We start from the raw sequence: 14,381 nt of genomic DNA, 5'->3' as shown, positions 1-14,381 counted from the left end.
AATGAGTTTTAACCATTGAAAGAGCTGGAATAGTCGTTAGCACCAAAAACAAGCTGTTAGAAGCATAAAAAAAAACTAGTCATTAGGCTGTTTCTATTTATGAGTCGAGTTATGGACTGCATGAGTCGACTCGTAGACTATAAGCATCAGTTCATGGATTACACTCAAAAAATTTACTTTCTATTTTTCCTAAGAGGGTCGACTCGAGCTTTGTGCCATACAGTGCTAATGTGTCGAAGTCAACTCGAAACCTCCAAAGTCGACTCAAAACCTTCTAATATCATTATTTTCATATTTTGACCTTTCAAATTTAAATTTCTTAATCCTAATGCTTTCAAATAATATTTACATATTTTAATTTTATTTTCTTCATAATGAGCTATCCAAACTTGTGAGAACTTATTCTTTTAAATGCTTTGACTTAGCATCTTGAGAAGATTTTTTTCAATGATAATTTTTTTATTATAAGTATCTAAGAAATTTTTACATCCATCTTTAAAATATATGATTGTACCATAATGATTCAATATTTTATAATCATCAAAATCAATCATAAGGTTAACAATCTCTTCCTTTTTGATGATGATAAAATTTTGAGTATATGTATAATAAAAATATAATATGTTTCAATTGATTTACAAATATAATCATAAAGTTAAAAAGTAAGAACTTGTAAATATCTACCTCATGAATGCTTCAATAAAATTTATCAATAATATTCATCATATACTTATTTTATATAATTATCTCAAGCAAGCAAATAAGCATCACAAGCATAACTTTTTCATATATTCAATTTAAGCAAATACTCTCAATTTAAATAAATATATGAAGTATATGATTAATTAAATAAATATATGAAGCATATGATCAATTCAAGCATATACTTAACAAAACATTATCTCTCCCTTTCTGACAGCATCAAAAAGTATAAGAAAAAGATTTTAAAAATATCATCAAAATTGAGATATATCTCAGTTTAAATTAAAAAAATTTGTATCAAATTCAGATTAATTTTCAAAAATAAGTTCAGATCAAATTGAAGCTCAAATTGAATATATATCAAATTCAAATTTGAAAATACGTAACACTTCTCTTCTTTCATTTTCTCCTCCTTTTTGAAAGTATCAAAAATTTGTATCAAAGAAAATAACATTTGTCTCCTTTTTGAATTTAATTTTTGAATAATATAAACTTGATAACACTCCTCTCCTTTTTAAATAATATAAATAAATCGAGTAAATTTGCAAATCAAGCTAGACAATTACTTTGAGCTTTAAATATCTAAGAGAGATAAAGTATTTCAAAACTTAGGTATCAGCTGATCAAGATCATGTTAATTACAGTTGATGTCAATGGATCATTCCAAGCAAATCATAAAGATATATTTAGTTTTTTTTTTTAAAAGTCACTTCTTTTTTTTCTTGAGAAATATCAAACAATATGATGTATAAAGGGTATCAAACTTAGAATAGATAAAGTTATGTAAAGTAGATTTGAGATTAAGCATTCCCTTTTTTTTTCTTTTGCCAAAGATAGAGCAATAGGGTATAAGGCAATAATAAGCTATCTGATACCACTTGAAAAGAAATTTGAGTTCATTTGTTTGAAGACACTTAATTGTGGCAACTTTCTAAAAAAAGTTCTTCTTGATACAAATTATTTTGAAATAGCAACTTTTTTGAAAAATTTTTGATATCAATTATTTTAGTTTAGAAGTGATAAAGATATATCAATTCAAATCAAATAATTTTAAGAATTTAGAATGATAAATCAATTTGAATTGATGTCAGCAAATCATTCAAAATAAGAGATTTTTAGTTATTCTTCAAAAAGATTATTTCATCCTTTTTCATAAGAAATATTAAGCAATTAAGTTCGAAAAAGGTATTAATTTCTTGAATTTATCTTAAATGATATCTTATCAAGAATATAACTTTACAAAATCAGATTTGAGACAAACATATTCTTCTTTTTTTATCAAAAAATAGATCAATAAAATATGTACAAGATAAATAGTAAGTTGTTTGATACCAATTGAATAAAACTATTTTTTTTAAATATTTAGCTTTAAAGATAAATGACAACTTTTTTGAAATATTTTATTTGATATCATCTTCAAAAGATTCAAGAAGAGTATATTTCAAATTCAATTTTTGAAAACAATCAATCGGAGCAAAGTATGAATGTTCATCAATAAGTTCTCTTTTAACATTAATAATGATTTTTCAAAATAAATAAAAAATAATTTCTCCAAAATAAATCAAATTAATAGAATAATAGGACTGTACAAATAGATCAAGATAAATAAAATACAAATGATCATCAATAATTTTTATTTTTATTAAGTTTCAACATGATTTTTTCTATTAATATTCTAAAAATATTCTCTCCCCATGTTTTTCATAATAAATGCAAGAAAAATTTTTGTTTCTCTCAATTCTCCCCTATTTTAAATAGTAAATGCAAGAAGATTCTATATTTCTTAATTTTCTCTCTTTTTCTTTCAAAACATGCACATCCATTAATCTAAATCAATCATTCATTTCTCCCCCTTTGTTTTGCAAACAAAGTAATTATTCAATTAAGCAATAATTTCTCCTACTTAATTTTATAAACAAGGCAATTGTTTATTTAAGCAACTAAACATAAGTAAGGACATCAGACACATTATATTTTAGGGCAAAGTTATATTTCATTAATTTATAAAATATGATCACAGCAAATGATAAAAGTAGAATAATATTTAAGATATATGAGAGCTATATCTATCAAAAGATGGATTGTTAGGATCACTAAAGCTCTAAGAGGAGAATTCTAGCATCCTAAGATATAGATTTAGGCTAACTAGAATAAGAAGATAGTCTGATATCTCCAGATGACTGGATCTGTCACGAACATCCTCCCTCACTGACATAAGTGTCTGAATCAATCTTTCTGACTCCTCTCTGATCAATGATAATGCCTCCATCTGATTTCTCCTCATCTATTGTGCCTCTGATATATATCTCTGAAGCTTTGCATCACTAAAGCTATGATCATGGTGGAGACTCTCTCAACCAATGCATCCTCATCTAGTCTATCAAGTAATCGTTAGCTACTCTCTAGATGGCTAGTTTATGAAGGAGCGATCTCTATCTACTTAGGTTGTTCTACTGGCTCCTCTGACCTAATATCTGTTGTAGCATAAGTACTGACATACAAAATAGAATCTTTTAGAGAATGTGATACATAACTGATACGAAGAAGATCATGCTGATCATAGTAGCTGCATTTCCACGTTCAGCTAGGTGGCACTGATATCCTCAATATTCATCTTGATCCAATATAAGTCTCAAATATATCATTGCTTGAGATGATATAAGGTGCTCCCATCAGTCAATGTAGCGTGCATCCAATGCTATCTATGTCCATCTCAACCTATATGTCTTTCACTTTGAAAACTTAGCCTTTCAAATCGTCCTCTTAATTTTCTGACCAATTACAATTCATTCCTACTTATAAAACTTAGTCTATTTTTCTACTCATGATCATTTCAAAGTTTGGTTCTTCTTTCTTGGATGAAAGAATTACTTAGAAAAATCCTAAATTCTTGAATTTTCACATGAAACTCATCTTTCTTTGAGTGAATTACTTCCGGGATGCCATTGGAGAACAAAGATCACAAGAATAGGATGGAAATGAAGAGGGAAGATTCAATTTTGATGAGAGAGGGGTTTGAAAAGAATTACGGCTTGAGAAAAATGTGAATTAGAGTGATAGAGCCTTAAGACAATTCCAACTAAAAAGTCCATTTCAGACAAAAGGTCGACTCCTACTAAATCAAGAATCGGTTCTTGAAGAGGGGTTGACTCTAGTAACACTGGAAGTTGGCTCCTCATAGAACTATATTTCCTCTTAAAATCGTGAGTCGACGACTCAACATAAAAAATAGTTCAAGAAGTTCTAAATCAAAAAAAATTTGCTCAAATTGAATAGGAATCAAGAGGCAATCAAATCAATGATCAAAAAAGATATTTAAATTAATTTGAAGGATCAAAAATAGATCAATTAGGGGTACAATGATCAATCAAATCAAAGAAAAAATTAGATAATAGCTCTAAGAGTTAGGTTCAACTAAGAAATTTTCAAATTCTTAAGGATCAAGCGAAGATGCAATGTAAATAAACATCAAACACATGATCTTTTATAACTAAATGTCTTATCTTGATGTTCTTAGTTTATGCAATTTTGACAGATTTCAGTAATTACATATTCTTATGAGAATGTCGAGGTTTATTTCATAAGATTTATACACAATCAATCTCTTATGCAATCCAACTTGATTTAATTTAGGTTTCTCAAATGATAAAATGATTTGAGGAGTTAAATGATCATGCCTACTTTAGAACAAAAGCATATACTTATGATAAACAAAGTTATGCAGAATTGAGTGAGCTTAAAAGGCATATACCAGTTTTGAGTAATACATCAAAATATTAAATAACATTGTAAATATTGATACATCATCAAAATCAATACTAACTAATTTCAACTATCAATGATGGCATAATGTAGAGAAAGTTTAGCTTTTAAGAATTTGCTCCTTTCATTTCATTGGATACTTGACATACCTATAAAATTATTTTTTATGCTTTGGTACCCAAGTTTTCTTGGATTTATTAGAGTTAGTGCTCATGATTCTTTTTGAAATCCAAATTTGCTTCACCAAAGTATGGTCAATTTTCTTGATATTGCATTCAAAAATTTTATGATCTACTTTATTGCATTTAAAAAATATGATAGAATGATTTTCAAGTGAAGCTCTAGTAAATATGTTTTGAACATATTTTTATTTTCTTAGAGGATTAAAACCAATTCTAGCTTTATTGAAAATAGTCTTTTCATATTCAACATTAATTAGAGTTTTTGAAAACTAAATGTAAACTTTTCTACTATAGATTTTAATTTTTTTTTTTCTTCAACTAGGAATTTTTTTAGATTTCATAAGTTTTTTTTTCTCAGTCAAGATTTTTTTCCTTCAAAAGTTGATCTTTTTCAATCAAAATTTTATTCTTTTCTTCAACTAATAATAGATTAGACTCTTTGAGTCCTTTATTTTTTAATCTTATCTTTTTATATTCAACCATTAGATCATTAAAGACTTCAAATAATTCATCACAAAAAATTCAGAAGAGTTTTCAAGATATATCCTATTATCATTAGTCATGAGGCAAAGATTGGCTATTATTTCTTTCTCTTCTTCTTCTTCAAAACTTGAAGTGTCACTATCTTTCCAAATAGCCATCATTGCATTCTTTTTGCTCTTTTTGAGGTTCTTTTTGAGTAGGGGGCAATCCAACTTGTAGTGTCATCGCTTGTTACATTTGTAGTAAATGACACTTCTTCCTTTATCCCCTTCTTTTTTCTTCATCTATTTTTTTTAGAAACTTTTTGAATCTTCTTTTTAAATTTAATAGCTGATTTGAAGGTGATGGTCTTTTTCTTCTTTGACTCTTCTTCTTTCTCTTTTTGGTGCAAGTTCAACTCATGTGTCATGAGTAAACCAACTAACTCTTCCATGGAAAGCTTGGTAAGGTCTCTCGCTTCTTGTATCACTATTACTTTGGCTTCCCACGATGTTGGCAAATACCTAAGAATCTTGTAAACAAGCTCATAGTTACTATAGATTTTGTCAAGAGCATTCAAAGCATTAATAATATCTATAAATCTAAAAAATATATTAGAAATAGACTCATTTTATTCTATTTTAAATATTTCATACTTATAAATAAGCAAATTTATTTTAGACTTCTTAACTTGTCTCTTCATGAGTTATTTCTAATTTATTCTAATTTTTTTTATAGATGTACAAATAGATATTCTATTAAACTTATTTACATCTAAAGAGTAACATAGAATATTAATGGCTTTTGCATTTAATTGTGCCATCTTTTTATCAAATTCATTCCAATTTTTTTTAGATTTAGTAGAGGATTCTCCATTTACTATAATTATAGGTGTATGTAGACCATTAGTTATGACTCCTCATATATCATAATCTAAAATTTATATAAAAATTCTTATTCTAGCTTTTCAAAATGTGTAGTTCATCCTACTAAAGAATGATGATCAAGATATGGATTGACTTTCAGTAAATAAAGAACCAACCAAGATTGCCATGATATTCGACTCAAGGTTGTTTGGTCAATAATAAATATTAGAGTACCTGCTCTAATACCAATTGTTGTCTAAAAAGGTAACAACCTAAGAAAGAAGATGAATTGGGTTCTTTAAAAATTTCAAGTTGAAATCTAAGAAATTATGTGCTTCAAATTAAGCTAACCTGAATATTTGTGAGATGTGTACTCCAAGCTATAGCGAAATTAAGAAAGTAGATGCAAACCAAAAATTTAAATAATATAAATTAAAAATAAGTAAAGTAAATAAAAAAAATATACAGATACAAAAAATTTTATAGTGATTCAGTGCAAATCCGGCCACACCTACATCCACTCTTCGAGCTCTTCTTGAGAATTTTACTATAATCAACCTGATTATAGCATGTTTGTTTTGCCTTGACTCATAAATAAATTTAGTTAGTTTTTCAGGATCACCAACCAAAATTATACACTAATTATTTTTTGGATTCACAATCAATCCAATTGATTTTGCGGAATTACCAACGACAACTATACAAGTCCAATTTTGGACTTAGATAGACCTAACCCAAGTTTCTTTCACCTCAAAAAAATTTAGAAAAAAATAAGATATGAGGAATTAAACTTTTAACACAATTAAAATAAAAAATAAAAACCCTTTTAAAGCCCAAAAAAAATTAATGAAGAGTTGCTCTTTTGATGCTTAACTTCTTTTCTTTGATGCTTGGAAGGATGTTGTTAATAACAGAGAAGATTACTCTTAAAGGTTCATTGAATTTTATGTACAATTTTTCTCTCTTTTTCTCTTTTACAAAGATATTCAATGATCTCTTACAAAAACTTTCTTCTTTTACTCTTTAATTTCTTTTTCTTATTTACCAAATGATTTTTTAGCCTTTTGTAAGCTTCAAAATAGCTGGAGAATGAGTTTTGACCATTGAAAGAGCTGGAATAGTCATTAGAACCAAAAACTAATAGTTAGAAGCATCCAAAAAAAATAGCTATTGGGTTGTTTCCACTCATGAGTTGACTCGTAGACTACATGAGTCGACTCGTGGACTGCATTAGTCAACTTGTGGACTACAAAAGTTGACTCATGGATAGCACTCAGAAAAGCTACTTTCTATCTTTTCTAAAAGAATCAACTCAAGCTTTTCAGAAATCGACTCAAGCTCTATGCCATTTGATGCCAATGTATCGGAGTCGACTTAAAACCTTCCGAAGTTGACTCAAAATCTTTCAACTTTAGTCTTTTTATATTTTTATCTTTCAAACTTAAATTTTTTAGTCCTAATACTTTCAAATGATATTTGCTTCTTCTAATTTTATTTTCTTCATAATAAGCTATCCAAATTTATAAGAACTTATTCTTTTAAGTGCTTTAACTTAGATCTTGAGAGGATTTCTTTCAATGATGATTTCTTCATTGTAAGCATTTAAGAAATCCGATATCCATTCTTGAAACATATGATTAGTACCATAATTACTCAATATTTTGTTATCATCAAGCTCAATCATAAGGTCAACAGTTATATTCTTTATCTTGCTTCACTAAGATATACTATCTTGCTATAATAAGGTACCCACTCTTTCTATAGCAAGATATATTACTAAAAATGATATGAATTCCTCCTTTTTTTAGAAAAGTGGATGCCTTAGCAAGATAATAATAGAGAGATGACAATGGTAAATAAATAACAAAGTTTTATCAAAGATGTATGACCACATGGAAATGACAAATTGGGTCCACATTCTAAAAAATCCCAAAGCTTTAACAAAGCTTTTGAATGACATAGAGACAACTTACGACACATTATGCTTCATAAAAAAAAATTTAACAAAGCTTTAGGACCACATACAAAAAATTATCTTGGGAGTACATACAGATACTGCAAAAACACACTTTTTGGGTCGCTTTCTGCTGAAATTCACTAGTGACATTTGATATTAAGTCAATCTTTATTATTTCTTTCTAAGATGAAAGAATTATGGATTATGAAATAATTCTAAGCTAAATCCAAACAAATGAAATCCTAATGTAAGATGAAAAATTATCTTCTTCATGGAAATGTAGAACTAGTCACATACAACACAGCTTAAAAATCTCGAAATAGTTCAAAATTTTTTCCATAATTAAATCTTTTAAGTTTTTTAGCCCTATATAAGTATCTAAAATATATCCACTACATAGCCAAAGTGGGAGTAAACATACACCCATATGCTTCCCTTTGTTCAAGCCTAGATGTCCTCACCAAGTTAAAAGGTATAAACCTATTCAAATCTAATCATAAGTACCATAAATGTAATCACAAACATCATGATCATCTTATGGTCAACCTAGATAGGCCCACATTGTGATATTCTTCAATTGACATAGGCCATAGGCTAAATTCATTCTGATACCATTTGCAAAAATCCAAAACCTCATGTGAAAAGACTTTCTGAAGTATTATTCAAGTTTATTGATCTTATATAAGTATCTAAGACCTACACAATATATAATTAATGTCAGACTAAACACATACCCACACAAAATCTTTTGAGATGTTGAAAGAGGTGAGGATATTGCTTATAGGGTTGCTCTACCACCTGCTTTTGCTAGTAATCATAACGTCTTCCATGTATCATTGGTGAAGAAGTAGATAGCATATCTTAACTGCATTCTAGAGTACAAATCTTTGTGATTTAGAGAAAAATTAACTTATGAAAAGTATCCAGTGTATAGGTTAGGTAACTTAGAGTCTTTTGAATAGATCTAATGATAGGTCATTGACCAATCTAGGCCAAGTCAAGTATTTTGGGTTTAAAAAAAATTGAAAATAATTAACGAGCAAGACTCAAGCCTACATCATGGTAAATAACCACACCACCACCTAGCCACCCAAATAAATAATTTTTTTATCAAAATTAATAGTTATATTTTATATAAACACAATTTAGAATCAATTTTTGTTCAAGCATTAAAAAATCTTAAATCCTTTTTATACAGATGTACAATGGTTTTAATATTCTAATAACTAAATTTTTTTTTTGGTATAACAAATAAATTAGTTATCAATTCTGTTACATTCTTTTAAAACTTCAAAATTATAATCAAATGTTTTTAACATATTCATGCTGCATTTTTGCATTATTCAACTTTATTGAATAATTATTGATTAAGATTATATAATTAATTGAAACAAGTTATATATATCAAATGAACCATTAGATCATATAATTTTTTATGCAAACTATTATAAATAAGCATGTCAAATTTGAGATTAAAATATGAAGTAAGCCTTATTTTTTTATTATATATTCATATCTAATTTATATTTATTGCTTTTATTTTAATACTTTTTTGGATATTTACATATTTTTTATTAATAATATCATGGATCAATGGATTGATCTAAGGCTGAACCATTGATACATGATCTGGCCACCAAAATAGATTGGCTTGGATCAACATATTCGAAATAATGATTATAAGACATCTAAGCAAATAGATCCAAAATTGCTTATTTGCTAGTCGAGCTTTAGAAACTAGTTTATGCTCATCTTCTCTTTAAGCATGCAAACCTAAGTTGTGGGTAGGGTTATAAAAGGGCTTGGTCAAATTGGGACATGCTTGACCATGTCTTGACTCAGATTCATATTCAGATAATGATTTTGGATCCTAACACAATCTACTGAATAAGTGGGTCATGTCAAGGTCAAATATGACCTAGACTTAGCTCTAAATGATCGAGTTGAAACCTGGATGTGCTGGTTTGACAATTCTCATCAAACATTTAGCTATTATTTTATGGTTGAAAATATAATAATGGAAAACTAAGCATAACATTTAGAATTTAAATAAAACAAAAGACCAACTTAAAGATGCATTATATATATATATATATATATATATATATATATTATATATATATATAATCCAAGAAGGTGACTCTCATGATACAAGTCTACAAGCTATATTTTTTCAATACATATGATTTATTTGAGAATGTTATAAATAAGAATCTATCAAACAATGAAAATATTAAAATATAATTACATAAAAGTATGTGAAAGGATGTGGGATTGCTGGATGAATGAAGAGGAATTAATTTAAATAAGATTTATTCAATGAATTAAAACATGCATCATCGTAAAAGAGAAGGGGTTTTGTGTAATTTAAGTTTTGAGTTGAGCTAGATCAGGTCTAGATCATTTTTAGTTTAATTTTTGTTGATCTAAATTAGATCCTAATATTATATAGGTCAGATCAAATTATGTTAGCAAATACATAATCCAAAACTGAAGTATTATTAAAATTAAGTTCAATTTTTGACCATGACCCAATCCATCAATCATCAAAAAGGTATGCACTTAGGATCGGGTTAGGTCAAGGGTCTACTTGATCATTTGCAGAGCCATTCTACTTTTAGAAATGGGTTGATTAATGATTAAAATGTTCAAGTTCAAGTTAGGACCGAATTGTGTTAGTTTGTGATTATTGTCAAATATTTAGCTATTATATTATGGATAAAAAAGTAATAATAGATATCAAAGGAGTTGTTTGGTATCGCTTTTATTTTTTTCTATTATATAAATAGAAATATAGAATTTTTTTTCTAATTTGTAAAATATAAACATATTTGGTATAATCAAATATTATTTAATAATTAATTTATCGATGGTAATAGGTATAGTAGTAGTTGGAGAAGAGGTGGTGGAGATGGTGATGATGTTGGTAGTAAGTATTATGCTGGTGTTGCTAAAATGATGGTGATGATAGCAATAGTGTAATGAAGATGATAGTAATAGTGACAATGATAATAGTGATAGTGGAGGCATTAGTGATGTGGCAGAGATGGTAATGATGAGAACGGCAACGATGGCAATGATAGAGGTGGTGAAAAAGAAACAAGTCTATAAACTATAATTTAACCCAACAAAGTGCATGATGCAAGTTTACCAACTATAATTTTTAAATAAATATAATATATTTGAGAATGTTATAAATGAGAATTTATCAAAATAAAGAAAAATATTTAAATATAAAGATTAAAGGAGATGAGATTAGGGGTGCAAACGGATCAGATTAGATTGGGTCACAAGTGACCCCGACCTGCTTTGCAGTCTCCAGCGATGATTGTATTGCTATTAAAAATAGTTGGGATGAGTATGGAATTGTTTTCTGCATGCCAACCCAATATGTAAGCATCGAAGGGCTCACTTGCATCTGGCCCCTTCAATGCCACCATCGCCCTCGAAAGTGAAATGTTCGATGGAATCCAAGAGGTCAGGGCTGCAAACATTACAGCCATTAACATAGAATCTAGGGTCAGAATCATGACAGGCATCCGAAGGGGATGATTTGTGAAGGACATTTTTGTGAGAGGGATGACCTTGCACACCATGAAGTATGACCACAATGCTATCCCAGATGTCCAAAATATCAGTTACAACAATGTGATCACCAAGAATGTCACCTTAGCTAGACACTTGGAGGGAATTCAGAAGGCACCCTTCACTAGGATATGCTTCTCTAATGTTATTATGGACGTTGCATAGTCATAGAAGAAGCTGAAGTGGAACTATATTGATATTGATGGGGTGTCAAGTATTGTGACCCCTACCCCATGTGTTTTGTTCAAAGATCAAATAACTAGTGCAACGCATGTCCATTCCCTATGGATAGTGTTGCTGCAAGGCTCTGGGAGGAAGGCATGATCGATGCTGGACCAAGCTGGAGTGTTGCTAAAGATCAGATCATCGTAGGCCACGAGTAAACCTACAAAAAGAAAGTCCTAAGATCGGTAGGGTATCTTCTGATTTAGGACCCTCCGATACTTAAGTAAGTCAGGACTTTGAGAACAGAGAGGGAAAAATAGAAAAATAGAGAGCAAAGAATGAAAATTGAAATGGAGAGAACTCAGATTTCCTTCAATAGAGGAATTAAAAAGAGTTTAGCAAAATCTAGGCTCTATGAGTTATGACTTAGACTTAACTCCCAGAAAGTACCCTATCCTATTTATATAGAGGAGGTTACTTAGCTGTTAAGTCATAAAGAGAATTTGTTAGATAGTTAGTAACCGTTTGAGTTAGAGGATCTGTTTGTTAGGTCATTAGTTTGTTATAATAGAATGACTAGCTGTAAGAAGATCATGGGTTGTCATTCTCCCACATGGAGTATGGCTGTATCTATCTGTAGCACAACTATAATGTGCTAGAAGATAACTGACTTGAGGTCTTGCTGGCAGAGTGAGAAGTCTGCTAAAATTGATGTCCTGCTAATATAAATTGAGCAGATCGATTGAGTCTGATAAGGTTGGTCAAATCTGATATCTCTTTACTGAAAACTGAATACCATATCGATAGATTGGTAATCATCTGATCTGGATTAAAGCAGCTTTGGTGAACCTTCAGACCAATTGATGTGACATAATGATGTTTCATATATAGATAAGTAATTTGTCGATCTCAATTGATGTAGATCAACAACAAATCAATTTTAACTGATACTACCATGTGGCCAAAGATTGATTTTTTGATGAGGTCAGCCTTTTAATGAGCTTGACTTTCTGATGAGCTCGACCTTCTGATGAGATCGGCTTTCTCATGAGATTAGCCTCCTAATGAGATCGGCTTTCTAATGGGCTCACCTCCTGATGAGATCAGTCTTCTGAAGAGCTCAGCTTTCTAATAAGCTTGACCTTCTAGTGAGATCGGCCTTCTGATGAGCTCAGCCTCCTGATGAGCTCGACTTTTCGATAAGCTCGACCTTCTGATGAGGTCGGCTTTTTGATGAGCTCAACCTTCTGATAACATTGACCTCCTAATTAGGTCGATTTTTTGATGAGGTTGGCCTTTTGATGAGGTTGGATTTCTAAAGAGGTCCAAGTCATGGCTCATATCGGTACTCTTGTCGATCTGAGAGCTCCTGAGCATGAGTCCTAAGGACATCGACTGAAGTGGTATGACTCTCACAATACTTGTCCCCCACTTTTAAGTTTGAAGAGGTCGCTTTGGACAAGAGAAGGAGTCCATGAAAAAAGTTCTCAGCTTGTTCGAAGTGGTGAAACTGTGCTGCTTGATTCTTCAAGTGAATTGCTACATGCCTTCAAATAAATTTTCTATAAAGATTATATATTTGTCGATGGCTTTTTCTACCTCGGATCTTATCAAGGGTTTTTTTATCATGGATCTTATCAAGGTTGGCTTTCTTCACCTCAGATCTTGTCAAGATTGGCTTTCTTCATCTTGAATCTTATCGAGGTTAGCTTTCTTTATCTCAGATGTTGTCGAGGTTGGCTTTCTTCACCTTGGATCTTGTTGAGATTGGCATTCTTCATCTCAGATCTTGTTGAGGTATCCTCGGATCTTGTCAAAGATTATACATATATATAGGTCTATCGGACCTCACATAACATAATTTGGATTTAACTATCCTATATATAACTTGAAAATTATTCATAAAGAATATCATTTGACCTCGATTGGGTCAATCATAAAGCTATTGTGCTCATCATGACGAGTAAATGTTAGAAAAATATTCTGACTTAGAATTAGATCAGTTAATTAAGAATAAATCGATCTTAATAAATTGAATGCAATAGAGGTTTAAAAAATATCTATCCGATGTTATCATGGATTAATCGAGTCTCCCATGCATCAAAAGTTTCATCTTGAGATGTTTCATCTCCTTCCCTTTCAAGGGCATGTCGTCCGAGAATTTTAAGTTGAAACTTATCAAGTTGATATTTTGTGAGATTCAACCTGCAGATCAGGCATTTTACATTAAAGATCCATGAAGTCCCATCCAGAGATCAGATGTCTCACAATAAATATCCGTGAGGTCCAATTCAAAAATCGGATATCCTATATCGTGAGGTCCAATCTAGAGATCGGGTGTCTCACGTTAATCATTTGTGAGGTCCAATTTGGAGATCAGATATCTCACATTAATTATTTGTGAGGTTCAATCTGAAAATTGAATATCTCATATTATGAGGTCTAATCTGGAGATTGGATATCTCACATTAAGTTATTCTGATTTGGTTAGAATTTTTGTAGCCAAAGTTTGGCTTTTTTTCGACATCATTTGGACAAACTTAGTCTTTTCTTATCCTTATTTAATCAATTTTTTACCATTCTCATTTGGATATTTGTTGCGGTCAAGGGATCAGATGGCTTGGATGGTTGGATTAACTTCACTCCTACGTATATGAGGTATTGTCCGCTTTGGCTTATGACCATCTTTAAGCTTCAGTG

At 30.1% G+C, this 14,381-nt stretch overlaps 1 pseudogene; it reads left to right on the top strand.

Moving 5' to 3' along the window:
* The first annotated feature begins 10,800 nt into the window (after window positions 1-10,800).
* On the top strand, window positions 10,801-11,899 carry LOC140856168 (probable polygalacturonase; annotated as a pseudogene).
* The last annotated feature ends 2,482 nt before the right edge of the window (window positions 11,900-14,381 follow it).

This window comes from Elaeis guineensis, chromosome 3, assembly GCF_000442705.2.
Source record: "Elaeis guineensis isolate ETL-2024a chromosome 3, EG11, whole genome shotgun sequence".
In the NCBI taxonomy this organism is placed as follows: Eukaryota; Viridiplantae; Streptophyta; class Magnoliopsida; order Arecales; family Arecaceae; genus Elaeis; species Elaeis guineensis.
The sequence above is the reverse complement of the archived record's forward strand: the minus strand, read 5'-3'. Positions and strand labels throughout refer to the sequence as shown.